Source organism: Dermacentor andersoni, chromosome 3 (assembly GCF_023375885.2).
Source record: "Dermacentor andersoni chromosome 3, qqDerAnde1_hic_scaffold, whole genome shotgun sequence".
Lineage (NCBI taxonomy): Eukaryota > Metazoa > Arthropoda > Arachnida > Ixodida > Ixodidae > Dermacentor > Dermacentor andersoni.
This window is the reverse complement of record NC_092816.1, coordinates 81,174,801-81,201,010: the sequence shown is the minus strand read 5'-3', so window position 1 is coordinate 81,201,010 and position 26,210 is coordinate 81,174,801. Positions and strand designations below refer to the sequence as shown.

Below are 26,210 nucleotides of genomic sequence, written 5' to 3'. Positions count from 1 at the left end.
AGTGAAATATACCGTGTGTTTCCCCTGGTAATATACCACAGGTAAAGTTCTTGAGCGAGAATATAAACGGCAGCCGGGGGACACCACGTTTCGATAGTTAAAACCATATGGGAAGATCTCACAGCGAATCCATATCAGAAATCATATATAACATTATATAGAATTGTTGGCATATCCCACATAGGAAGTCCATAGAATTCCTATGCGTACCTTATACAAAATAATGGCAAAAGGAACATGACAGTAGCCGAAAATACTCCTTGCAGCACGAAGTAGCGGAACCCATATCCTCCTCGGTGCACTTGCGCATAAAGGTACGTCCTCACTTGTGGAAATAAGTGCGCCCAAGGCAGCTCGCTTAAGAACGCGCGCCTACGCGCGCCCCTTTCCCAAGACCACAGCACTGCGCGTTCGCGGTCGCGGAGAGCGGCGTGCGGGCGAGAGTTGTCACCCTCTCTCGATTTTCCACGGGAGCCCACCAGAATTCCTGTGCGTTTCAGTCGTTGTTCCTCCCCGGCTGCTGGGCTCGCCAGTCCAGCACCTCACCACCCACTTGACGAGTTCGGCGCCTGTGATTGGCTCGCTCGGGTTTTCGGAAACGCGGCGCCGCAAAATAATGAATTGGTTAGGTTGGGATGGATCCTGCTGCGGCAGGATCCATCTTGCCGCAGCAGAGAATTCTTGGCCGGAAAGTGCCTTTCGCGGCATGCGTTTTCAAACGCGCCGCCTTGCGCGCGCTTATTTCCGCAAGTGAGGACCTACATCAACAATACACCTGCAGTGTTGGCCATCCTCCTGCCCACTTTTTTCGTACGCTTGTGTATGTGTAACGATTAACCCTTGAAGTGTTTGCCAGTGCCTTTCACATCCATGGTACACATATTCTGCATCCATTAATATTACACGTTTCGCACCGCCACGTTTCAAGCCGAGCTTATCAGCTGGCAAATGAACCCTAAACTGAAGCACTGAAATTTGGGTGCCATAGTCCATACCGCAAGAAAGAGGTGAGGCGTGCAGACAGGACACAAGAGTAGAGAAGTGGACAACACGAATGCCGACTATCAACTGGAGGGAGCACAGGGGCGAAATAAGAAAGAAGACACAAAACTCATCTGCGCAAGCTCAGGAATGGTAACACCACGTGTCAGTCGGGTACACGTGCCAGTCTACGTGAGAGATTACTGTTAAGGCACTTAATCTCTTCCTTATGTAAAGTAATCGAAGGCTGACTCACGCACGCACTTCCACCGTTATAGATAGGCCATGCCTCTAAATTAAGACGCGTATCTTCATTCTTATGCCTGTGCAATTTTGCGCATTCATCTAACTCTGGCGTGCAGTTGCAATCTTGGCAATGTAGGGAATAATTAGAAAGCGATCCACCGGTTAACGACCTTTTATATTCCATTAGCCTCTTATTGATACACCGTCCCGTTTGTCCTACGTAGAACTGGCCACAGCTAAGGGAAATTTTATAAAGCGCACCCATACGACAGTCAGTAAAAGTGTTGTTCTTATTGTGCTTCACTGGACAAATATCTGTTCTTTTTTGGCCTTTTACCTGCTCCTTATTCCTCTGTACGGCAGCGCACATCTTACCTAGCTTATTGGGAGCAGTGAAAGCAACATTAACATCAGATCTACTCGCAACTTTTTTAAGCCTGTGCGCAACTGAATGAATATACGGAATAGCCACTACTCTTTTTTTGCTATTACTGCTTTCTGTAATCACGTCCGTCCCCCTCGAAACTGACTTCTTTAGGCGCTCAGCCATAGTGGGCATTGCTATACTAGGATAACCTGCTTCTAATAGGCGCCGGACCTGCGCATTAAAACTAGCGCTTATTTTGTGCATACAGGATCTGGTGAGAGAAGACTTAAACCACGACATGGCAATTCCGTTTTTTTTACTACTTTGGAATGCTTGGATTAAAAGTTTAGCAGCGGCTTGGAAAGTTTAGCAACAGATCTTGGGAAGTACTGCCAACAAGCATGATTTTGTTAGAAGACCAAGGAAATGTCAAGAAAGTGAATTACGCGCCGCTGAGGAAATTCCTTGGTACACTTTAATCCTCCTCCATAAAGTTTAAATTGCTCAGCTACTGAGGTAGCCGCGGAATTGAATTCTTCCTTATTGCAGAAAATCAGGTAATCGTCAACGTAACGAAATATCTTGATAACGCTATCACCTAAGGCTTTCTCTAAGCAGTTGTCAACTTTACTCAGGTACATATCGCTGAGAATAGGGGCAACCTTTGAGCCAATACAAATGCCTGATTTCCACAGAAAAACACCATCTCTCCATCCAGTCAGCGTAGACTTCAAGTACATTGAACGAATTTCTATAAAAGCTCCCGCGGAAATACCGCATCTGTGAATAAAAGCCGACTCTTGCACTTGTTCTTTAATGCGCTCATTTACGGAATTTAGCAACCCGTCATGCGGCAATGAATAATACAGGTCTTCGATATCCATACTAAAAGCTGTACAGCCACCAGGATGTTCCTCTCTCAAATACTGAACTAGTGCCTGAGAGAGAGAGAGCAAAGGATAAAGGAAAGGTAGGGAGGTTAACCAGGACTGAGCCCGGTTGGCTACCCTACACTGGGGAAAGGGAAAAGGGGACGGAAAGATTAAAAGAAGAAGAGAAAGTCTACTGGGTATATCGTTCGGTCACTCAGTTCGGATCACAGACGCTGACTCAATCCAGTTGCCTTCAGATATCGCAGCAGAGCTTTTGTAGCCTTTTGTAGCTGCGATATGCGAGGCCATGGTCCCAAGATCTTCTTCAAGGTGAACGGTGTTCTATCTAGCTGATTGAGAGCTGTGCAGAGGTCATGTCTTTCGTTTTGAAAAGATGGGCAGTAGCGCAGTAGATGTTCTATAGTTTCCTCGGCACCGCAGGCATTGCAGTCGGCGCTATCAGTCATTCCAATCAAAAACGTATATGCATTGGTGAATGCGACGCCCAAGCGTAAGCGGCACAGCATTGTTTCTTCATTTCGCAGAAGCCCTGGTAACAGCCGCAGTTGCATAGAAGGGTCGAGGGAATGCAATCGTTCTTGGGTGAATTCAGGTGTGTGCCACTTCTCTAATGTCATACGGTGTGCTACCTTGCTTAGGTGTTGGGCTGCGTCGGTCCGAGATAAAGGTACAGAAACAAGGGTTGCTCCTTCGTGTGCTTTCCTAGCAGCTTCGTCAGCGAGGTCGTTGCCGGAGATACCGCAATGGCCAGGCAGCCACTGAAACACGACGTCGTGTCCTTTCGCTATCATACGATGGTGCATTTCTCGTATCTCCGACACTAGTTGTTCACACGACCCGCGACGAAGAGATGACAGAAGACATTGTAAGGCCGCCTTCGAATCGCAGAATATTGCCCACCGATTAGCGGGTTGGTTGTTAATGTAATCAACGGCACCTCGGAGGGCAACAAGCTCCGATCCGGTTGATGTTGTCATATGAGAAATCTTGTATCGGACGCTAATTGATCGTGATGGTATAACCACTGCGCCAGTGGAGCTGGTCTGAGTGGAAGAGCCATCCGTATAGATGTGGACTCGGTCAAAGTAGAAGGTGTTCCAACAATCCAGAGCTGCTTGCTTCAGGGCCAAGGTAGGCAGGTCTGTCTTCTTCCTTATCCCTGGAACCGTGAGACGCACTTGAGGTTGTTGTAAACACCACAAAGCTGAGGTAAATTGAACGTGCTGAGGGTGTGAAGCCCGATGGTAGACAGGCACGATGGATGCTGACCTCGTTGGAGAAGGACGCCTGTGGTCGTCGTTCTGGCAGACAGGCAAGAGTGCTTGATTGCATGCGTGAAACATGACGAACATGGGCCCTAAGCGTGTCGATGCTGATGTAAGTCGCGATCGGATGGTCTCGAGCCATTATGATGGTTCCTGCTGTTGAGGCGCTCCGCGGAAGTCCTAGGCAAACACGTAGTGCCTGTGCTTGCACGCTCTGTAGTTCTCGAAGATTTGACTTGCATGTTTTAGCAAGCACGGGAGAACTGTAACGTAGCAATCCGATGAAAAGTGCTCGATATAGCTGTAGCATGGAGCCCACTGAGGATCCCCATGTCTTCCCGGCGATAAACTTGAAGACATGAACAATAGATGTGAGCTTCTTCTTCAAGTGGGCAACATGAGGGCTCCAAGGGAGGTCCCGGTCCACAATGACGCCCAAAAATCGATGATTTCTCTTGTAGAGGATAGGCTGGCCATTAATGCACACTGGATATTGAGACATTGGTTTTCGTGTGAAAGCGACTAACGCACATTTTTCTGTTGAGATGGTAAGGCCCTGTGTGTGAAGATAGTGAGATGCCTGTGTTGCTGCTTTCTGCAGCCTTGCGCGAACCTGCAGACGAGTGACCGTTGATGACCAGATGCAGATGTCGGCGTAGATTGAGACACTCACTGTTTCCGGTAGGGATTCGGTCAGCCCAATAAGTGCGAGGTTGAAAAGAATAGGGCTAAGAACCCCACCTTGGGGAACTCCTCTGCATGTGTAGTGGTCGGTAGTCGGACCTTCTTCCGTACGTACGAACATGGACCTTTGTGTCAAGTAGTTTCTGATCCATCGATATACTCGCCCTCCTAGTTCAATTGTCAAAAGTGCGTCTAGAATGGGTTGATGGGAAACGTTGTCGTAAGCGCCTTTCACGTCCAGAAAGAGCGCTACTGATAATCGTTTCCAAGATTTTTGCTGTTCTACAGATGACACTAAATCGATGACACTATCAATCGATGAACGGCCTCGTCGAAATCCCGCCATAGAGTCAGGGTAAATCTTGTGGTGTTCTAGGTACCATTCGGGACGCATGAGGATCATGCGTTCCATGAGTTTCCCGACGCAGCTTGCAAGTGCTATAGGCCGATACGATGCCAGTTCGAGTGGCGACTTTCCTGCTTTTAGTAGCGGTACCAGGCGGCTGCGTTTCCACTCCTGTGGGACGACACCATCTTGCCATGAACTATTAAAAAGGCGTGCTTCTCGGCCTAGGTGGCGCAAAGCAGTATATGTTATGCCATCGGGCCCTGGTGAAGACGAACACCTACAGAGCGCCATAGCAGCTTCTAATTCTTCCATAGAGAATGGAGCCTCCATGCTGGTATCTCGTGGACCGGGGATGTCGCTTAAAGCCATGTCAGGGACTAAAACTGTGCCGCCGGCGATTTGCGCGCAAAATTCCTCTGCAACGTCTATCTCGCGGCGGTTTTGATAGAGAGCGAGGGCTTTAAACGGGTGTCGTTGCTGGGGTCTTGAGCAAAGACCCCGTAGGGTACGCCACACACGGGACAATGGCTTGCGGGGATCTAGTGACTCGCAAAAGCATTGCCATCTTTGATCCGCTAGCTTATCCATTCGGCGTCTTATCTTCTTTTGCATGCGCCGAGCTTCTCTGAGGTCAAGAATTGACTTTGTGCGCCTGTACCTCCTTTCAGCACGGCGACGTATTGTACGAAGCCTTTCCAATTCAATGTCATTCTCTGTACGCTTTTTCAAATGTGTGAAGCAACGCGTGCATTCTTGCATTGCGTCTGCAATTATGTCTTCTAGTCTGCGTGCGATATGTTTCTTGCAGGTGTCTTCTACTCGATCTTGAAAGACTGACCAATCGATTTGACGAGATACATCCGGTAATGCGGCGTCTAGACAATTGATTCTCACATAGGTCGGAATATGATCACTCCCATGGGTTTCAATATCAGTGAACCACTGCACGCTCGAAGTCAGGCAACGTGACACCAAAGTCAAGTCAAGGCAGCTACTGTACGTTGTTCCTCGCAGAAATGTCGGACTTCCGTCATTTAGAAGACACAGTTTGTGGCCTGATGCAAAGGATATTAGTGACCTGCCCCTCGAATTTATCCTGGAGCTTCCCCATATATGGTGGTGAGCATTGAAGTCTCCTGTTATTATCGAAGGACCGGGAGTAGTAGCCATAATATCTTCTAGTCTTTTGCTGTCAAACTGACTTGTTGGGGATAAGTAGACGCCAATAATAGTAAAAGACAGCCTCTGCTTTTTCACACTGACACAGACGTATTGGTTACGGTCGTGTGGCGCTACGGGTTGCGAAAAATACGTTAGGTCCTTGCGAATATAAACCAGAACCTTACTACTACGGGCACACGTTGTTGAAACAAAAGGTTCATATCCTGATAGTCTTATGGAGGCTGATAAGTACGGTTCACAGATCACCAGTATAGGGAAGTGGTAGCCAAACACGAACTGTCGAAAATCCGAAATACGTGACCTTAGGCCTCTCGCATTCCATTGGAATATGGAGGCACTTCTGACATCATCCCGGAACGATCGCTGTTGCTGTCGATGAGCCATGGTTCTGCTGTAGAAGTTCTCAAGCACTGGACTTCTGAAGGCTCGCTAGAATCGGATTGATGGCATCCAGCACTTGCAACGCACTTCGAGCTGTTGGTGTCTGTATCTTGTCCAGAAGAACACGAATAGCACTCATCAGAGAGCTGATCATGACAACAATTTGTTGATCTTGGTCCGTGAGTTTATCAGGAACAGTCGAAGTGTCCCTTGCTGTAGAAGTCTGATTTCGCTCAGTAGGAGCATGTAGCCTCGGGAGTGCAGGCCACGCGTCAGCAGCAGGGCTGTTCGTTGCATCTGTGTCCTTTGAGCTGACTGCGTTTGGCCTGGGCGGAAGAGTGGGTGGCAGTGTACGTGGTTGGCGCTCTGCAGAGGCTTTGGAGGTTCGTGATCGACGTCGGCGACGCGATCGTCGCCGCCTAATAGATGTTGCTGCCTCTCGGTGAGACTAGTGGTCTCTAACCATTTTCCTCAATATTGCCATTTCCTTGCGAACTAACGGGCATTCCTTCGAGGAGGCATCGTGAGGGCCGCTGCAGTTTGTGCACTTCAGCACACTGGCTTCGCACGTGTTAGTGGTGTGGGGCCCAGTGCAGCGAGAACAGACGGTAGTGTTCTTGCACACACTACTCACATGCCCAAACTTCATGCACTTCCAGCACTGCAGCGGTTTTGGTATGAAGGGGCGAACTGCGTGTCGGAAGTGGCCCACTTTTACATGCGATGGTAGGGATTCGCCTTTAAATATGATTTTGACACACCGTGACGTGCCGAGACGAAACGCGTTTGTGATGATGGTGTTTTCTGTAGCTGGCTTGATTAAGATCGACAGATCGGAGTCGACAATGGTCTCATCAACATCGTAAATTACGCCACTACTGATTTGTTTGCCCAGCGGAATATGAGGGCGGACTTTCATCCCGTCAAGTTCCGTGACATTGCGCAAAGAATCCAACGCAGCCGCGTGTTCTACGTCAATCGCTAGGACGTTCTTACGGGTGTTCACTCTGATGTCTTTGATTTCATTCGGAACCAGTGCCTCTAGATGTGAAGACACGGCTTGCCTGTTGAGACGTCTCAGGTTGTCAGTAGCGAGAACTGGCGTGAACAGGATGGTGAGCTCCTCGGTATTCCGCGATTCTTGACATTACAGACAACCCTATCAAGATTATGTCTTGACAAGAGATCAACCACACGTTGCTTAACTACGGAAGGCTTGCGTTTTACTGGCTGTAAATTCTTTTCTATAGCGGAAATCGCTTTTTCTGATAACATGTCATCTGGCATAATTACGAAATAACCTTCCTTGTCAGATATTACTGGTCTAAGTTTATGCCCCACAAGGTAATTAACTAACGGTAGGACAGGGTCAGACGTCTTAAAATGAGAATTTGATTGGTTAATGCTAGCAATGCAATCTGAAATACAGCGCGAGCGTTCTTCTCCCGGGACGAGCCTTGTTATGCAGCGCGGTATGCTTAAAACGTCAACGGGCTTTACGTTAGGGTTAAAACAGTGCTTAGGACCTAAAGCAAGGGTTTTTCTATGGGTATCACCTACGATGGCGTCTCCAAGCACCAGTACGTTATTTGACGGTGAATTATTAGAAAGGTGTTTCCTCTTACTTTGTTGAAGCTCCGGAAGTTTCATCCTCCATAGGAAGTTCGCGTGTTGCACGGCCACCCTATTCCAATCGGTGTAGGAGCGGTTCTAACGGCGACCGTCTCCCAGGGCCGCGCAACGGACCTTTAGACACACCTGGTAGAACCTAACTTGGCGCCAAGATTCAGCGGAAAGAATAGCTCCAATCCTCCTGGCATGCCCAGTTGATGGTTGAAGGGAGCCGCACATCATTTGGACTTCCAATGGGACGACACGATTACGACTAAACCACGACAAGGTTCCAGCGTGGAACATACATATCGCATTTGAGGAAGCTAACGAAGCAGGATTGTGCAGATAATCTCACCTCTTTTTTGCATAATGGATCCTTACCAACTAGCTCAGCTTTCTGTCGTTCTAAGTCCATACCGAGCGTGCTGTAATGCGTAATCTCTATATCGCCAAATCCAACCTCGTTGACATATGAACTTTTAATGCTCCATGCAGAATACGCTAAAGTGCCACAAACTGCGGCATAGATGACCGTATAATAACGAAACACAGACTTTCTTTTTCTAATTTCAGCTCATAAAATCAAGTCCAAGCAAAGCGCTTTCGGTGTTGAACAAAGGTATAATTATTCTCATGCCCTAGGAATCTAATGTATCCTTAATATAAGAGAGAATTATATAGGCGCCCCCAATAGCAATGCATGTACATCTGGCATTGACGTTCTAGCTCAGCATGTTGTTTGTAGTTCTACTTTTCTACCTTGAACATTTCCTTCCCTTGCATAGCAGCATGCAGGCATTTACGTATATGTATGGTGAAATTACTGGCATTGTTGTGTACTTTCTCTCTCTCTTATCAAGAAACTGTACAGGGACGCCATGGTGCAAGTGGTAATGTGAACACCTATGTACGCGCACCAGGTATGTTTTGAAGTGGGGCTCCTATTAAAGTTTCGGGAAGCATGACTTGCGCCATTACTACTGCTCAAATTAGGCTTCTCAATTAAATCATGAGCAATAATTTATTATTTGAATATTTTTTTTATTTTTAGTAAGCTACCTGGGTACTGCCATTTCCAACCGAGGCAAATTTCATTTCATACAGCATTTCAGCCGAAGACTAGCGCCATCACAATCTGCTCGGTCGTATGTTGGCAAGGCGTGTGTCTGTAAAACCCAGAATGTCACGCTTCCATATAAGGTGTCCACATCCCCTAATATACTTACTTTCTTAATTAGGTTTATTAAGACAGTAGCCAGAGAACATTTCTACCACTACCACTTGGACCCATTTAACCACTACTCTATTATTTTGTACGCCCCTTGAACATTTTCCAAACTGTCTTCCGGCGAATATGTCAACATAAATTCAAAGTATTTTCTGATACAGTACGTCTAGAAAAATATCCTGTGACATGACTTGTCCTGGTTGCATTGTTTCAGGATAATTTTTTCGTAATATATTTATTGTGCTGAATTTATTAATACAGTGTTAACAAACTGATAGTTCATTGTCGAATTATTGTTGGACGGACCCTTTCAAGCCAGGATGCGTTGGACTTACTGGTTGTATTATTAATGCTAGAGCATTACTTGCCTCAATATCCGACTACGCTGTCATCAGAAAACCATGGAAGAAAAGCAGCACAGAAACTCCGTTAACTTAATCTAGCCAAAAAGAAGGAAATTATCGACGGTATGGATTCGATCATCTGCCTCACCGCCACAGCACCGTAGGCGAGCGTGCTGTCCATTGCACCGACGTTGCATCGTTATTTACACATGGCATTTATTACAATGAACGAAATGATGTACGTACGGGAACTAATTATAATAATATCATAACCAGGTTGTCATAAGTGAGCACAGGTATAAGGACAAAACATACAAAGAAAAGGTCACACAACGCAAAATCTTCCATCTCAAGAAAAACTTTAAGGAGACGTTAAACAACTAACCAAAATTTGATAACAATCCGGCTTACAGTAATGTGGATCCTAACTGGCCTTTATTTTGCAATATGAACTTTTATTTTGTAATGTGAACCTTTATTCAATAAAACATTAATTATGTACAAAACACTGTAACCGCGTAATCAGTGAAACGAAGTGCTATCTTGAGGAAATTGCTTTTTTTTCTCTGTTTTGGTCTTGCATAGGAGCTTTCTACAGGGTATGGAGGCCTATCAGTAAAAACAGATAGTGAGTTACATCTTCGCGCGGAACAAGAAGATATAAGGTACCATCAGAATTTAGAAGAAAATATTTTAGCGATGTTCTATGAAGTACATCACAGAATAAGATGGCATCGTTACAATCAGTAAAACTGTTCAATATTTTCAGGCATGTCAAAAAGGCGACAGTTCTTTTCCGAAGCCATGTTCTAACCAGCAAGGTTCCAGTTTGTAATTTGTAAAATAAGGCTTCCGTAGAACGGGGTACTGGCATTTTGTGCACTCTTGCAATTACACAGAGTCTTGGTAAACTCATGGATACTTATCAATAAAACAGTGGCCGCACCAACATTGATAATATATCTTTAGAAACTTATTTGGTGGTGCAGTGAATAAATAATATTTAGAAAAAGGAACAGTAGGAAAAGCAAAGGAAAATAACATCCCTCCTTAACCCCATAAACAAAGTCTAGAATAAACGCCAAGACACCACCAATTATGATAAGACATGAACCACGTTAGCCTGCAACAAGACCCGTAATGCCAGATGAGAGCTAACCCAAAAGCGCGAGACAAGCCGTCGCACATACAAATGCACCAAATTTAACCCTCTAGTGCTCACTAGTCAAAAAATATTTTTGCATCTCACAGGCTCAGAATTCGAAGACCATATATATGTTGAAAAAATTTTGAAAACACTGAGCACGTGCTGGTGGGCGAGTTGGTTATGCATGATTACAAAGAAGGAGCGAAATAAAACAACAAACGAAGGAAGGAGACACGAGACATGCAGGCGCCTACGTGTCTCGTGTCTCCTTCCTTCGTCTGTTGTTTTATTTGGCGCCTTCTTTGTAATCTGTGAAAATGTTTAATGCAACGCCTTGCGCAGTGAAGAACCTGAAATACATAGAAAACTTTGGTTGCCAAAAATATGTTGCACGCTTTTCCTCTTGCAAATATATAAACATGGTAGCGCTGCAGGGCTGGAACGCGCTCTCCCCATTAGTGTGCACTTGTGGGTATGTAGTAGAACTCATGTATAGTTAGGTGGCACACAGGACCATTCAATGACAGCATATATTAAATGTGACGGTGTAATCGCGCAATATCAAAACTATAGCCCTGAAATCCTAGAGCTCTCCGTTTGCACACCGGGGACAATACCAAACTCTTCTATGATGGAAATAATTTTATCAATGTTCTGCTTGTCTTGGCAGAATGATGGGATATTATCGCATTCGTCATCTGATTATTAGTTTACTAGCTTACTATTATCAGCGATAGTACCTTTGCCTCATTACCAAGAATAGTAAAACCACGAACGCTGCTGCAGTTCAAAACGCTCAAACATAGTGGTTCTAAGTAAAGGCAAAAAAAAAATAAAGGTGATGGAGCGGTGACATAGGGCATCCTTGTTTCACGGAAGAACGGATGTGGACTATTGTCTACACTTGAGTTTTACAATGAATATAACAAACTAGAACGCCATTAAGCACTGTGGATGCACCATTGGCGTGCACTAAGATAGAAAAGAAAAAGAAATGCCGGACTGGGTGAAATGATTTTGAGACGCCAATCTGAATCATAGGAAGTTGTGTATAAGAAGTGGAACAGTACTCAAGAACTGTACGAGTGATATGTACGTTTATCTCGAATGGACTTTGATACCATATGTTTCATCATGAGCAATAAGAATTGTAATCACTACCTGCAAACGATTTGACAAACTGATAGCACAATTTCTTAGTCAACGTTTGATAATGTAGTAGGTACAGGACAATGAATAAAAGGTAATTTTTTATGTCAGTATTTTAAATTATTACCGGTATGTGGCTTTTTGTGAAACACTGTGGTAAACCATGTAAGTCAAAACTCATGAAAAGTATCTTGTGTAGAACAGGCGCTAGAATGGACTTAATGGTCTTATAAAATTCACTTGATATACCATAAACACCTGGAGTTCTTGACATGGGCAACTTATCAATGGGAACCTCTACCTTCCGTTATTTAATGGAACCGCTGATGATTGAACGTGCTCGCAATTTAGAGGAGTTATTATAGATTCAAATTAGAGTATAAGGTTGGCATCCTGGTCCCCAGAAACGTCACTAAAGAGCACCGAATAGAAGTGTTCGAATTGTGACACAATATCACTCGTGTCCATTACTAACGCGCCGTTCGAATACATGTCGGTAATAACTTTCGCAGTAGCGTGGCGGCGTTTATAGCTCAAGGCCTGACGGGTCTTAGAAAGCAAGGCGTGGTTATCACGGGACCGAATACGGTGACCTCTGTACCGCACTGCGCGAAAATATTGCAAGTCGCGTTTCGCGTCGCAATGTCATAAGTGTACGTTCAAGTAGATTCACATTCAAGCTCCTAAAGGCTATACCGGCATTTCTGCCAACCTCTTCTCCGCATATTTTTCATAGTTTGAACTAATAGAATCACGTTCTGTGACAATTATTCTCATTTACTGTTTCAATGAATCCGTGCAGAGAATAAAGACAAATCCAGAGCGAAGCAATTTTTCAGAGCTAAGCAGACCTATTCTGTGCATTTTGCAAAGGACACCTCTAGAAATCAACGATGACGAAACATATATACAATCGAATCGAGAATGCGAACGGTCTTCAATGTCTGTATATCAGATATTTGCCTCGATGCTCCTATATCTATTAGCCACGCATTTTCAATAGTGTTAAGTAGGATTTCACTACTTTTGTCCCTATGAGTATTATGCAATTTATGATCATTCGCGTCGCGTACACAGTTGATTTGTTCTAAGAGAACAACACTACGGTCAGAATCCAGTAAAGGAGCTAGAGTTTCAAATAAGGGCATCCTTCTTGCGAAATCATTGAATGTATAAACGGTAACAATGCGTTATGGTACACTGCGTCGCATAATGCCGCATCGGCGGCCTTGAAATGTCTACATGGTAAGTGAAGGCGGTATACTGAAGGGTCTTCTCCAGAAAGAAAAAGTAACCTGCCAAAAACCGAATATCATGCGACACACAAACATTGTACTCGGATAAAAAGGGTTCTAATGTCATTGCAGTGTGCTCATCACTTTAATTCTTTGTCTTCTGAAGGGGGACAAAGTCATTTGCATGATAACAGTCAGCATAGATGCAATTTCTTCTGATGGGCCCAGAGTCCTCGTACATAAAGTTTTGCGAAAGGTAATTGCAGCGAGAACGCCTTGTTGATTACACACCATTTGCTGTAACTGCCCGGTTACAACGGTGTGGAGGGTGAAGGAGATTCCTCTTCTACACCAACACCGGACCTCCTAGATCTTGACCGTCGGAATCTCTCCATTTGTTTGGATGAACGTTGGCGAAGCGGCTACCTTGAAGCACTGGGCGTGCTGTCTTCCTCATTGGACACGGAGGTTGCCGAGACACAAAGCTTCAGGAAATTTTTGCTGGAGAGTGTGTGAGTCATAGGGGCAGGGCACTGGCTCGGTACCTGAGCAGTGGCCTTTTCTACAGCTGGTATATCTTGTTTGTCATGCTCGCTGCTGTCTCAATGGCCTGTGGCTTTTTACTCTCCTTTGCTGCCTCTTCCACAGGTTCCGACATTGCCGTTGTGATGACCTCAGTAGATGCTGTCATACTAAGTCCTGCGCCGAGTCCTTCGCTGGTGTCAGCTGGCAGATCTCCCGTCACATCTAGGACCTCTGTGAAATCCATGATGTGCTCCTGCAGTGCGTAAGGTGAAGGTCGTGTGCGATGTCGTAGCTTCTCAGCGTACGTTGCTACACAATCGTCGAACCTACGCGTCCGACAGTGTTGGCGAATGTGACCAACCGTGGAATCAAGTTAGATTGCTAGCCTTCCAGGAATGAGCAGAAGACTTGTTATACCGCAGACTATCCGTAGATGTGGTATATCAGCGACATTGACGCCATCGGTAAGTGACAGAACACCTCAATTAAAGTTTCACATTTCTTCCATATCTGATACTTTCCAGCTTTGTTTATACATTAATAACACCTTTCCGAAATTCTGAAGTGCCTCGCGTATGTAAGCGCCCTCTAAATGTTCGTGAAGCCACAGCAGCTTCATCTTTATTTCCACCGGCCCCGGATCAAACACAGCAGATCGTTAAACCTAACCAGACATTCACCGCAGGCGACCAATCTGACCTTCGAAGACGTCTACTAGCATGTCAGCATCAAGACATGAAAGATCTGAAACTGCCCAATTGCCCTTATTACTATCAAGTCTATAATCTTCTGGAAGGCATCTCTAAGGTCTTTAGCAGGGTAAGGGTGTCCGGCTTCGTCAGAGTGTAGGAAACAGAGTCGGTGACGAGCTTACCAGTTGAGAGATGAGGCAGGACTATGCCATAGTCATTGCTGCTGACTTGAGCCTGGGCAGCACATATCCCAGAGGCCGAATAATGCTTTTAAGCGGATGACATCAAAGGGTGACTGTTTGGAACGCTGTGCTCTTCCACCTGCACCAACACTGCGAGGTTGTTGCAATGTCGATGCCATGCAGCAACGTTGTATCGCGTCGCTGTTTAAACAGGCGACAGTGACTTCGAGGCAGTCCACGAGGTTGTGCTTTTCCTAGCGGGCAATTCACTAGATGACACCATTGTCTCTCCAATAAATGCAATCACCACTTCCCGAGTCCATGGAATCGATTGGCGTTCAAGGACATACCAAGTGAGTTAATTATGCACCGACATAATACTCTGATCGCCAGGCGATGCTACTGTTCCTCAGATTGGACCCGTAGACACCGTCGCCGGAGCCCAAGAAAGACGACAAATAATATGCAGCCAGCTCCAGGTGCCCGTCGGACGACGATTACGACATCCACCACTGTATGAGGTAGAGTTCGCCTACGAACTCAATGAAGACATGTAGCGAGGCCGCTGGATAAAAAATTGTGCAGCTCCTATGCTAGGTTGGAATCGATGTAAGCGAAGCGTTCTGTCCTGTTTGCTTTGATTGACGATAATTAGCGGTGATGTTGACCGCGAATCTTTAATTTCTTCAACGTTTTGTCAACACGAGAGTCATGAGTTGAGGTTAAACGTTACTTTTCGTGCACCACTGCTGTTTTTCGGTGTAGTACACAAAACACAAAGGGAGAGGTGTTTGCTTGAGGCGTTGTAGCGCGCTATATTTCAGAACTTCTGAGAGTGTTGATCATTGTCATTGCCTCACATGGGACATCGCATCGTGGCAGAAGCTATAAAATTGAATTGGATTATGGGGCTGTACGTGCCAAGAGACACAATCGGATTATGAGGCTGGCCGTAGTGCTGCACTCCGGGTCAATTTTGGTATCGTGGTGTTCTTTAACGTGTCCCTAAATCAAAGTGCGCGAGCGCTTTTTATTTCGTCCCGTCAAAATCTGGCTGCCTCGGCAAAATCCGCGACTTCCAGCAGTGCCATAGCCGCCAAGCTATTACAAAGAGTACAGAAGTGTTCATTTGAAGTCCCACCGCTTCCGGTGTGCCGCGTACACGCTGCCGTGCGCTTTAATTAATGCGGTTCTGTTTCTTCTCGCCCTTTGTAAGTTGTACACCAGGCATATTTGCATGGTTTTGTTTATTTTTTATTTTATTTATTACATACTGCCAGTTGGGATGTCAGGCTTTAGGCAGGAGGGGGGTGCATACGAGTACAGTATATACGAATACGATGTACATTTGGTTGAGTAAGTACGGCATTACAGGGCCCTACATGAGACTTACAAAGCGAATTACAAACACAATGCCACGACAATGTGAAGCATCGTTAGCTATTGCGGAATGCACTGAACAAAGTAGACACCGTCGAACACTCAACCACATTGGCAGGCAGGTTATTCCATGTGCGAACTGTGCTTGGGAAAAATGAGGTTTTGAACACATTTGTTCTGCCCAAGAACTCGAACACCTTCCTTGACTGGAAAGAACGGGTTTGTCGGTGGGAAATCGAATGAAAATATGCATTTTTCTTTATTCCAAGCTGGTTGTTGTAAATTAGGTAGAAGAGTTTGTTTGTTTCCTGGTATCGCCTTACCTGTAGGTTCTCTAAACTGGCTGTTTGCAAAAGGGCTCATGGGGATTTTGTCCAACTCTAACGATTGTATATGAACCTGACGCATTTGCGTTGGACATTCTCAAGTTTTGTAATTATGCTCTTTGTGTGTGGATCCCAAACAAATGCTGCATATCCTATAACTGATGTGATGCAAGTTTCGTATGCGAGTAGTGTAATTTCTGTTGAGGATTTACTAAGGGTTCTTCTTAAATATCCGAGCTGCTTCATTGCCTTATCTGCCGTGTACGTTATGTCGTCGTTCCATTTCAGATCTGTTGTAATTATTACTCGTAGGTATTTGTATTTTGTAACCTGAGATATGATGTTATCTATGGTGTAGTGGAACTTCAAAAGATTAACTTTGTGTGTCACGGTCATAGCTTCTGTTTCTTTATAATTATCGCACATTTGCCAAGTTGAGCGCCAGGCCTGAATTTTACGTAGATTCATATTTAATAATTCCTGATCGTCGTGGCACAGAATCTTATGTTAGGCTACGTTCACGCTTGGGAAACGGCAAGCGGGCGGAAAAGGCAAAGCGGGCGGAAAATCTTTTCCGCGCATGTACAAGATGTTCACATTTGTTCCGCCACTGCAGCGGAAACCACTGCGGCTTTCGCCCACATCCATCTAGTTTGCGTACCTTTGTCCGAGTGGTGGCGCTGTTCATCACACTATTTCAAGACATACGTTCATTCATTAACCCATAAGTTACTAAAAGCTATCATTTCGCGCAACGGCGCCTGTCGTTCTTAATTTTCGCCTACCATGGAAGATAAACAAGACATAGTTTCGATAGCTTTAGCTAGCTGCTTTTCCTAAAAATAGACAATGAACAACGGAAAATGTTACATTTTACGACCGGATGTTTACACGTTAGCGCAGCTTCCGCTGAAGCGGAACGGTTTTGCGCTTCGCCGTGGCGAAAAAATCGGTCCGAGCCCGATTTTTCTGCCGCCTGGCTTTCGCCCGTTTTTCGGTCTAGGCAGGCGAATTTTTTTTTTCAATTTTTTTCCGCTTGCTCCTGCTCGAGACCAAGTGTGAACGCAGCCTCAACGTGTACACTCATCGGCGAACAGGCGTATTTTAATTGATATATTGGCAGCAATATCATTTATAAAACCAAAGAAAAGTAATGGTCCCAGGACGGAACCCTGAGGAACACCAGACTCTACAGGGGCAGAGTGCGCACTGATTCCATCAATGTGTACTGTTTGATGCCTGAATGATAAGTATGCCGCTAGCCATGCGAGCAATGTATCGTTTTTAAGAATAGGTTTAAGTTTCAAAAGCAGTTTTTGTTGGCACAGTCTATCAAATACTTTCCCGAAATCCAGAAATATCATGTCTATTTGATTACCCTCATGTAATGCCGCTGCGAGGTTATGGTCAATGTTTAATAGTGGCGTTACCGTAGAATGTTTGCGAAGGAAACCATGCTGTCGGCTATCACTAATGCAGTTTTCCTCAGAAAAAATCGAAATACGTGCGAATATAATGTGTTCGAGTAGCTTCGTATATGTACAGAATAAGTAAATAGGCCTGTAGGAAGAGACAAGAGACCTGTCGTCCGTTTTCGGTATCGGTGTGATTCTAGCATGTTTCCAATCGTGCGGAAGTTCACCACGCGACAAAGATTTATCAAATATCAAACATAAGTACTTTGCACACCATTAAACGTAACTGAAGAGAAATGAAACAGAAATGCCATCGATTCCCGGTGACTTTCTTATATGTAGATTGAGCAGAAGTGTCAGTACACCCTCTTTACTAATGGATAGATTATATATTGCAGGAATTTCGTCAAAAGCATTGAATTGTGGAATGACATCATCATCCCTGGTGAACATGGAACAGAAGTAAAGGTTTAAGGCATTCGCTACCTGCTTTCGAACCGTTACGGCAGTGCCATATATCAGAAGGTTTGAAACTGATAGCTTCTTAGTCGACAAGTCACGCCAAAATTTTGCCGGCGACGCATGAAGATTAAACGAACACTTCAATATTGGTCTTTACTTTTTTTACAGCATTCTTGAGAAGCAGTCGCAGTTCAGATATATGGCGTGCGCTCGCAGGGGAAGGGCGTTGTAGAAACACTGTTTCCTGGCTTTTTTGACGTTACGGCCTGCACTGGCTATTTCTTTAGTCATTCAAGGCTTGCAAGTATATGATATTGCGTCTCCGCTGTTCCATAGTGAAGCTAGAGACTATAGAGAGTTTTAGCAGAGCGTTTACGGCCCGCTCCGCTCAGGCCGGCCTATCATAACAATTTGCACACAGCCGCTGAGTAGAACTAGTAAAACGCTACCGGGAACAATGACGCGCGTGCGCACAGCGCACGTTGCGGCCGCGGAACGTGGAACAGAGCGTCAGAGTCAGGGCAGAGCGTCAGGGTACGTCCAGTTGCTTTCGTAATCGTTTTACAGCCATGCTGAGAGCTCGTGAGTGACGTCTCTGGGAGGCGCGCTTGTTAGACATGCCAAATCAATGCATTCTGTGCAGCCACCGGTACCCGTGAAATGTATGCGGAGCCGAGTGTAAGCAACGCTCGGCTAAAGCTCTTTTACGTATGGCGCCTCTTGAAGGGTTTGCTCTTTGAGCGCTAGAAAGCTGCATGTACCCCAAACAGCTGTGTGGTGCGCATATGCAAGAGCTATGTTAGATAGGAGTGGCGACAATATTGCTCCCGGAGAGCCTCCTGGAGGGCATCCTGTTGTGGCTGTTCGGTAGGTAAGGGGAGGACGTAATATAGCCAAATATTCGATCACAGCATCTTTTGTCAATGGGTTCGGTGAGTATAGCTTGATATTAAATGCTACTAAAAGCCCTCCTGAGGTCAAGTGCCGGAATCAGGTGTTCGCTACCATAACGTATATGGGACAACACTTCGTTCTGAAGAAAGAAAGCATCCTGTGTAGAAAGTCCATCCCTGAATCCTAGCATGGTAGTTTGGAAAAGGCTATTGGGTTAAATGTAATTTTGAAGCTGATTAACAAAGACTTAACAGTTTGCCCATGCACGTGGGAAGCGAAATGGGATGAGAGGGCTTGAATTCTGGGGTTTTGCCTGGGTTACGGATAATTATAATCTTTGTTTTGTTCCACTCGGAAGGTACGTGACCTTGTTCCTAGCAGTGTGGGTTGAGGTAGTCCGTGTCGCTCAGGTTCGCAATGAGTGCATTTATAATTTTACGAGGCCCAGTGTTGTGTTTCTTTTCGTGGCTTGTGCGTCGTCAAAGACTTTTGCTTTGGTGAGGGGGGGGGGGGGGGGGGGCGTACGCATTTGGCTTGGAAGCGCAATAATTCAGAGTGTTCCTATGCGGGTGTGGTGCTTCTCCCATGTATTGTGTGGTTAAGGCTTGTGTCTACTCATGGTCTGCGCCCGGAAACTTTTGCGGTATTCGTTGCAATGGTCGAATCATAGCCGTTTTGGATTTGTCAGGTTTCAGCTTGTTACGCAAGGCTGTTCGCGCTTGTGATGTGCCTAAGGGGTCTTAACAAGAGCTGCACAATTTTGCCCATCCTTCTGTAGCTAGCAGGACTGCATAAGCACTCGCAAGTTCAGAGAGGGCAGCTATCCCTTGTGATTGGGTGCGCTTGAGGCGTTGTTTTTCCACCATCAGAGCACGTTTCTAACGCCCTTCCACAAATAGAGTAAGTGGGGATTTGCTGCTAGTGATTTCACCGCGCGATCGAGCTTTCTGGAACTTTGATTGAGGGCCTCTTTTATGGGTTGAATCAAATCGTCGACATTGCTCGGAATGAGATGAAGTACGGGCTAGGACGGGAAGGTGACTAAATCCGTTAGGATCCTGTCACCTACTACTCTGGGGAGTACGGGAAGTGATACGGATGCAATAATGTTAGTGTAATCGCTTCCCAAGTTCTCTGCTTGGTTGATGGAAGCTTATTTATTTATTTATTTATTTATTCATTTATTTATTTAAATATTAAGAAATATCTCGCAGGGGTTTCGGAAGGCATTGGGCAAATGAGAACTACGGTTACATGAACGCAAAACAAGCGTTATTCAAAACAGCAAAAAAGGCTTCAGCATAAACAAAAACACAAGTAATTTACTCTTTAAACGTTGTAAGTAAATGAGAGATCCGGAAATGTGTCTCTGCTACGCTCTTCATGCCCGCGGACTTCGAAACCTATTGTGCAAACATTTCTTTCTTTCCTAGACAAATTAGGTGACGCGGTGCTAATTTAACGTTCTCCTACCCCTTTGTGCAAAATACCTGATACAGTGCTCCCTCTCTTTGAGCCTTGAAGCTTCCTAGTGTATAAGTCTGTACACTGGAGTACACGGACACTTTTTCAATGGTCGGCCAAGTGAGCCCTGCTACGAAAGCCTACACATACTTGCTCAAATGGGCATTAAGCATCGTCTTTTGAAAAGATGTAGAATATCTCTTTTGTTCTATTCCCCAACCAGATCCTCTGCTCGCTGTACGCTCCTTTATATAAGGCAACGTTCCTGTGACATTCCAGAATTCAGCGGTTTTATCTATCGACAGTTTTAGAGCTTTTAACGTTTTGCCTATCATTCACATTGATTGCCTTTGGTGACAAATCCTTCACCCAAAGACGATGGATCTGCATCGGGTCAAATCATGCGTTCATTAAGTAATTTGTGTGTTGGCATTGTAACAATCGTATTGAAGCGAGCATTGACAAAGCCTCAGTGGTAAACATTTTTAGATACATACATCATTACTTTGTTATCGTATGTGGCTTTAGAGAGGTCATAGAAAGCCTAAAGGTTAGACGTGTGCTTGATAAGTTTAAGGCTAGTAGCGGAGGGCTGAAGTCCACGTATGAATTTGCATTGAATACGTAGTTGCTGTTTGGGTACTTGCGCCTGATCCTTGGAAATATAAGTGTATGGTGGAAATATCAGCGAAATTCAAAGAAGATGATCGTTGAATCATGATTCAGCCCAATGAAAACTTGTTAAGAGAGGCATCGCATTGACCTGTATCAGATCCGCCCTCGAACGCTCATGCGTGCACCAAAAAGCTCGGAGCGTTAAAAGCCATGTTATGATTTTCCAGCAGGCGGGTTTTTTTGGTGAAACCATCGCTTCTGTCTTTGAAAGCATTATTGGTGATGTAAGGTCAGGTGCACATAGCAGGGAAGCTGACAAAGAACGGCCAAGGAAGCCTATGGTGACGCCCTAGTTGCACAACCTCTCCACCACTTGAAGAAAGTGGCCGGAAAGTGCAGCGTTCCTATAGTCTTCTCGGCCCCTGACTAATCGGCACGCATATGAGGAGTAGTGAACTGTTCACGTACTTGACAAAAGTGAGTAAAAAAATAGTTAAGCCTCTCGTATGGTGGCAGAAGGCGGTGCTTTACCGCATTCCGCTCTCCTGTAGCAAATGTTGCGTCGGCCAGGCTGGTCGATGCGTGAATGACCATTTGAAAGAGCATCGAGCAGATGTGCAGGTTTTTGTAGTGGGAGGTCACTTGGCTGACCATTGCAGAAGGTGCTCGTGTACTCCAGTGTACAAAGATACTTGTGTACTCGGAAGCTTAAAGTTCAAAAAGACAGGGAATTGACACACTTCAAGTCATGAGGCGTTGTGAATAGAGGGCGCAAGCTTTTCAGTATCGAAATATTCTGCTGCTTTAGTATATTATCGAAATTACTGATGACATTATTCTGTTTCTCTTCCACTGCACACATGTCGCCCTGTCATTGGCCAAGTTGTCTTCTGACCGATTTTATGCGGTCACCAATAATAACTGCTTCCTCAAGATTTCCGATGTTAAAATTTCGAATGTCGCTTACTTTCTCGTTTGACAGCTTTGATATTTGAGCGATTTCGATTTGACCTCTTGAGGTAGACATGTTCATGCTTTGTCGTTTCTTTATTAGGTCCTTTGTTAGTTCAGAGAGCTTACCTCCCACTTCAACTGCTGCTTTTCAAATTAGTTTAGTTACGGTTTTATTCGTTACTTCTACGTTATCTCCACCTTCCTCCTCTGACACTTAATATTTGCTTGCCACAACATGCCTGAATTCGTTTGCTTTTACCCTTACAGCGTCTATGTTGACCCGTTTCTTCTTGACGAATTTTATTCTTGGTCTCTTCAATTTCAAATCATATACCGTAGTAAGCTGTGGTCATTGCCCTTTAACATACCGAACACTTCCGCATCTTCCGCTATGCTAGGATCGGGACGGAATACGAAATATATCTCATTTTTGTTTTCTCAATTACAGATTTTCCAGGTCCACTTCCTGTTACTGCGCTTTCTAGACGTTATTTGTTTTTATCAATATTCTATTCCTTTCTGCAAATTCTACCAACATCTCTCCACTACAGTGTCCCTAAAATCGATCCCGTATTTGTCAGTTGCGTGTTCCCCATCCAGAAAAAGCCCATGACTGGAGTATACTTGGTTGGTGCCTTTCTAACCGCTAATTGCACAGTTCACAAAGCTGTTTTATGCATTCATTATTATGACAGGAGGTTGGAGCATAGGCTTGACTACCTTTAATGCATATCTCCTATTTACCTTTATTAAGGCGACTGCTACCCTCTCATAAATGTTGTTGAATTCAGCAATGCTACCCGATATGTATTTATGAAATAAAAAAAAAAAACCTACGCCGTGTCCTCTCCAATCTGGAAGACCTCTGTAGCTGAGAACATATCCGTTAGCAAGCACTTCATAATCCTCACAACTTCTTCTAATCTTACTAACGTCAATAATATCCCCGAAAATGTTTGCTCAGTAATGTTTCAAAGAGCCCTGCTGTTAACCTCACTCGAGAGGGTTCGCGTGTTAAACGTTGCCTGGTTGAGTTTCCAGTGCTGGGTAAGCGCCGCTTATCAATGAGCGCCTTTCACATCAACGCTTAAGCGAGCTGCGGTATGATTACATGGGGTATGTGCGACTCGCCAATGAGCCTCTCGCCAACTTGTGTTACTGAGTATGTGCGTTTGAATGTGCGGCAAAAAAATAAACAGCGTTTGCAGGCACTGGCACACTATGCCTCTCGTGTCGCATGCCATGTGTGGTCTTTTCAGACGCGCCCATAAGCAGACGCGCGCATGGCGCAGCATGCTCAGAACAAAGCACGAGAGAGAGGTGCACGGTTGCCGCATGACGTGTTTGTTAATGTTCGAACGCACCAGCATGCCATGCATTTCGAAGGCCACGTGCAGGCTGCGCGACGGCGGAGCTATATGGCGTCCAGTTTTCTTAGGGAAGCGCGAAAGTACCTCTGCAGTACACGCGTCGTACATAATTTGTTTCGACGTTGGCAATACGCTGTGCCGCTATATTCACTAGTTGCTAACGGGTTACCGTCGACAGTTATGACCAGATGGATTCTATCGCATTAAAAAAAAACGATCAGATAAACTCACCATGAGCACACACACGGTGAAACATCTGGTATTCTTCTGTTCGGCGCACTTAACATTCAAATTTTAGTCATCACGGTGTACACCCAAGCTAATACCTGCTTGTGTGGCATCTACATGTGCTAGTAATGGAATAAGTAAATGCATAGCTTTTTTTCGAGCCTCGCGCACAGTTTATTGTGCTATCGAGCCTTCAGACTGCTGCACGCGGCAAGCGATGGCATTCAAACTCACGGAGCAGAAGGCGCGCCTTCCTCTTTATTACGCCAATAAACCTTTCTTTTAGGTTGCTACGCCTAACCTGAAACATTGTTCATGAGGTTGTATATTTCAGTGACATTTCCCTATGAATATTTGCCTTTGGACGGCCATTTACATCTATTCCTGCCAGACAGGTCAGACCATTTTGTAGCAAAGCCAACGTTAAATAGCTATCAAGCACACAATTTTTTTCTGTACTCTCCTATGAATACTTTAAATGCTTTCTGTTGGTAGCTTATACATCTAAATAACCGGCACATTGGTTCTTTAAAACAAACAGGGTTCCGATTTTCAGATTCATATGGCAAGGTAACCGCCATTGCATTTGATGACTTATCACTACAAAGCGTTACTCTCACAAACGCCTGCACACAAAAAACTAAGAAATAAATGAAATAAATTCTAGGCTGTACATGTCCGAAACTCGGCATGAATATTAGACACACTGTGGTGAGGGTATCCAAATTAACGTTAGCCATATGGGGTTCTCTTACAGGGGGCAAAATCTAAGTAAACGAGCGATTGCGTTAAGTTCATTACCTGAAAATTAAACTGCACTTAAGCAACAAGCTTAGCGTAGCTTAAGAGGTAATTTACTTTCAGGAACGCATCTTAAAGGAGTTTTAAAAGGGGAGTACCTAAAGCGTCAAAACCTGGTGGGACCACATCTTCAACATTAGCGGCAATTATATTGATGATTTTAATATTTACTCACTTTTTTATTATGGAGCATAAATTTGGCTCATGAAGTTTCACATGGTTTACTTCGCTGGTCATGCAAACGCGACCATACTAGCATTAAATCGCCAACTCAAATTCACAATTGCGCTCGTAACGCAATTTAGTTATTCCTAGTTTAGTTAACAGCTATGTAAAGTGATCTGGCTACTTACATGAACGCAACGGCAACCACAATAAAAACGAGAATCGTTGCCTTGTACGCTGCCATTGTTTCTCAAATTGCGATCTTGAGAATCACAGTCGTTGCTGTGGCACTGGAGTGAGAATACGTTCTTCGAGCTTTTATATGCCACAGCATCTAGGTTCATGAATGTAGTTCCATTCATCAATAGCCTTTTTTTGCTGAATACGATGTAACGTCTTTGGACAACAGTGGAGGTGCAAAATACCATTCACAAAGCACGCGACCTAAAGGTCATGCGCGTGGCCATCCATTATGGCTGTTAGAAAGAATACAAAATCGTTGACTGTGCGTGCCCGTCGAAACAGACCAATTTCATACGTACTTTATTGTCCGTGGCTGCTGAAACAGCTATGCAGATCCTATTTTAGGAAGTAGTTGGCTCCTGAGCTATCCCTCGGGCTTGGTAAAAGAGACATAGTCCGCGGATAGCATACGTTACTGTGAGCATCTCAGGCGAATTTTGTAGTCATGTGCGTCGCGTTGAGTTCACTTTTCTCTCAAACGCTCTTTTTTTCAGCAGAAGGCGGCTCCTCACTCTTTTCTGGACTCTTTATTGCATGATATAATAGATTCCCATACGCGGCTGGCATTGGCCAGTAGCTGAAATCAATGAAGAAGGCTGTTTGCATCGATGCGCATCTCCGTTCAGTTACTCTGCATGTTTATTGACGAGGTTTAATAAACACGCTCAAGTAAGAGAAATTCTGCTTTCGATTATCAATAAATTTACGCACTTCAGGAGGAAGCCGCCTATCCTCTGCTCATGCTCGGCCGCAGACACTCCAACGTGAATTAAACTTTGTCCACCCTCCTCATCTCCATCGCAGCCATCGGGTCTCACTAATTTCGACTACTTTTCCACGCGCAATTATCTTGGAAGCACGCAAACCTTAAGCTCAGAGAACACCTGCGTTTGCCAGAAGACGTTCACTCCTGGCCGCTTCTTGTTGTTATTGTAAAACATAGAGCGCGAGAAAGACATTGGACGTAGAAAAGGAACGCACAACACATGCGCGTCCAGTGTCTTCCTTGCGTCCCAAGTTTTCTGTTATGCATTACCAACTTGCACACCTATCCATCGCATTGCTAGTGGGTAGACGCCTTGGAAAACTACGCTTCGTATTAGGCTTTTGATTGCGCTTCCTAATGTGCACTTTAAATGTGGCTACTATCAGTTGGCCCAACTGGTGTAGGAAAAAGCCGCTCCCCACCACGCAGCGCACCCAGACTGGAGCAAATGACCGCGAAGGCGCACGCGAACTCTCTCGCGCACAATGCAGACGCAGCGCATACGCACTCCAGTTGCATGTAGCTGCGCTCCGTAGGCACCGTATATACTGGGGCCCCCGTGGGGTGCCGCGACGGATCCGCTGGCAGAGAGCACTGTGGCTCGCTCAGGACAACTGCGCGCTTGGCTACGTTTGGCGCATCTGATGCGCCAATATTGGAAGT

General features: G+C 45.1%; 1 long non-coding RNA gene across 1 annotated transcript in view; it reads right to left on the bottom strand.

The window, feature by feature from the left end:
* The window catches only part of LOC140216367 (uncharacterized), a 42,459-nt gene extending 17,607 nt beyond the window's left edge, over window positions 1–24,852 (bottom strand). The window contains exon 1 of the long non-coding RNA XR_011893018.1: window positions 24,727–24,852. This is a non-coding gene — a long non-coding RNA (uncharacterized lncRNA). The remainder of the gene's footprint in view (window positions 1–24,726) is intronic.
* Between the last annotated feature and the right edge of the window lie 1,358 nt (window positions 24,853–26,210).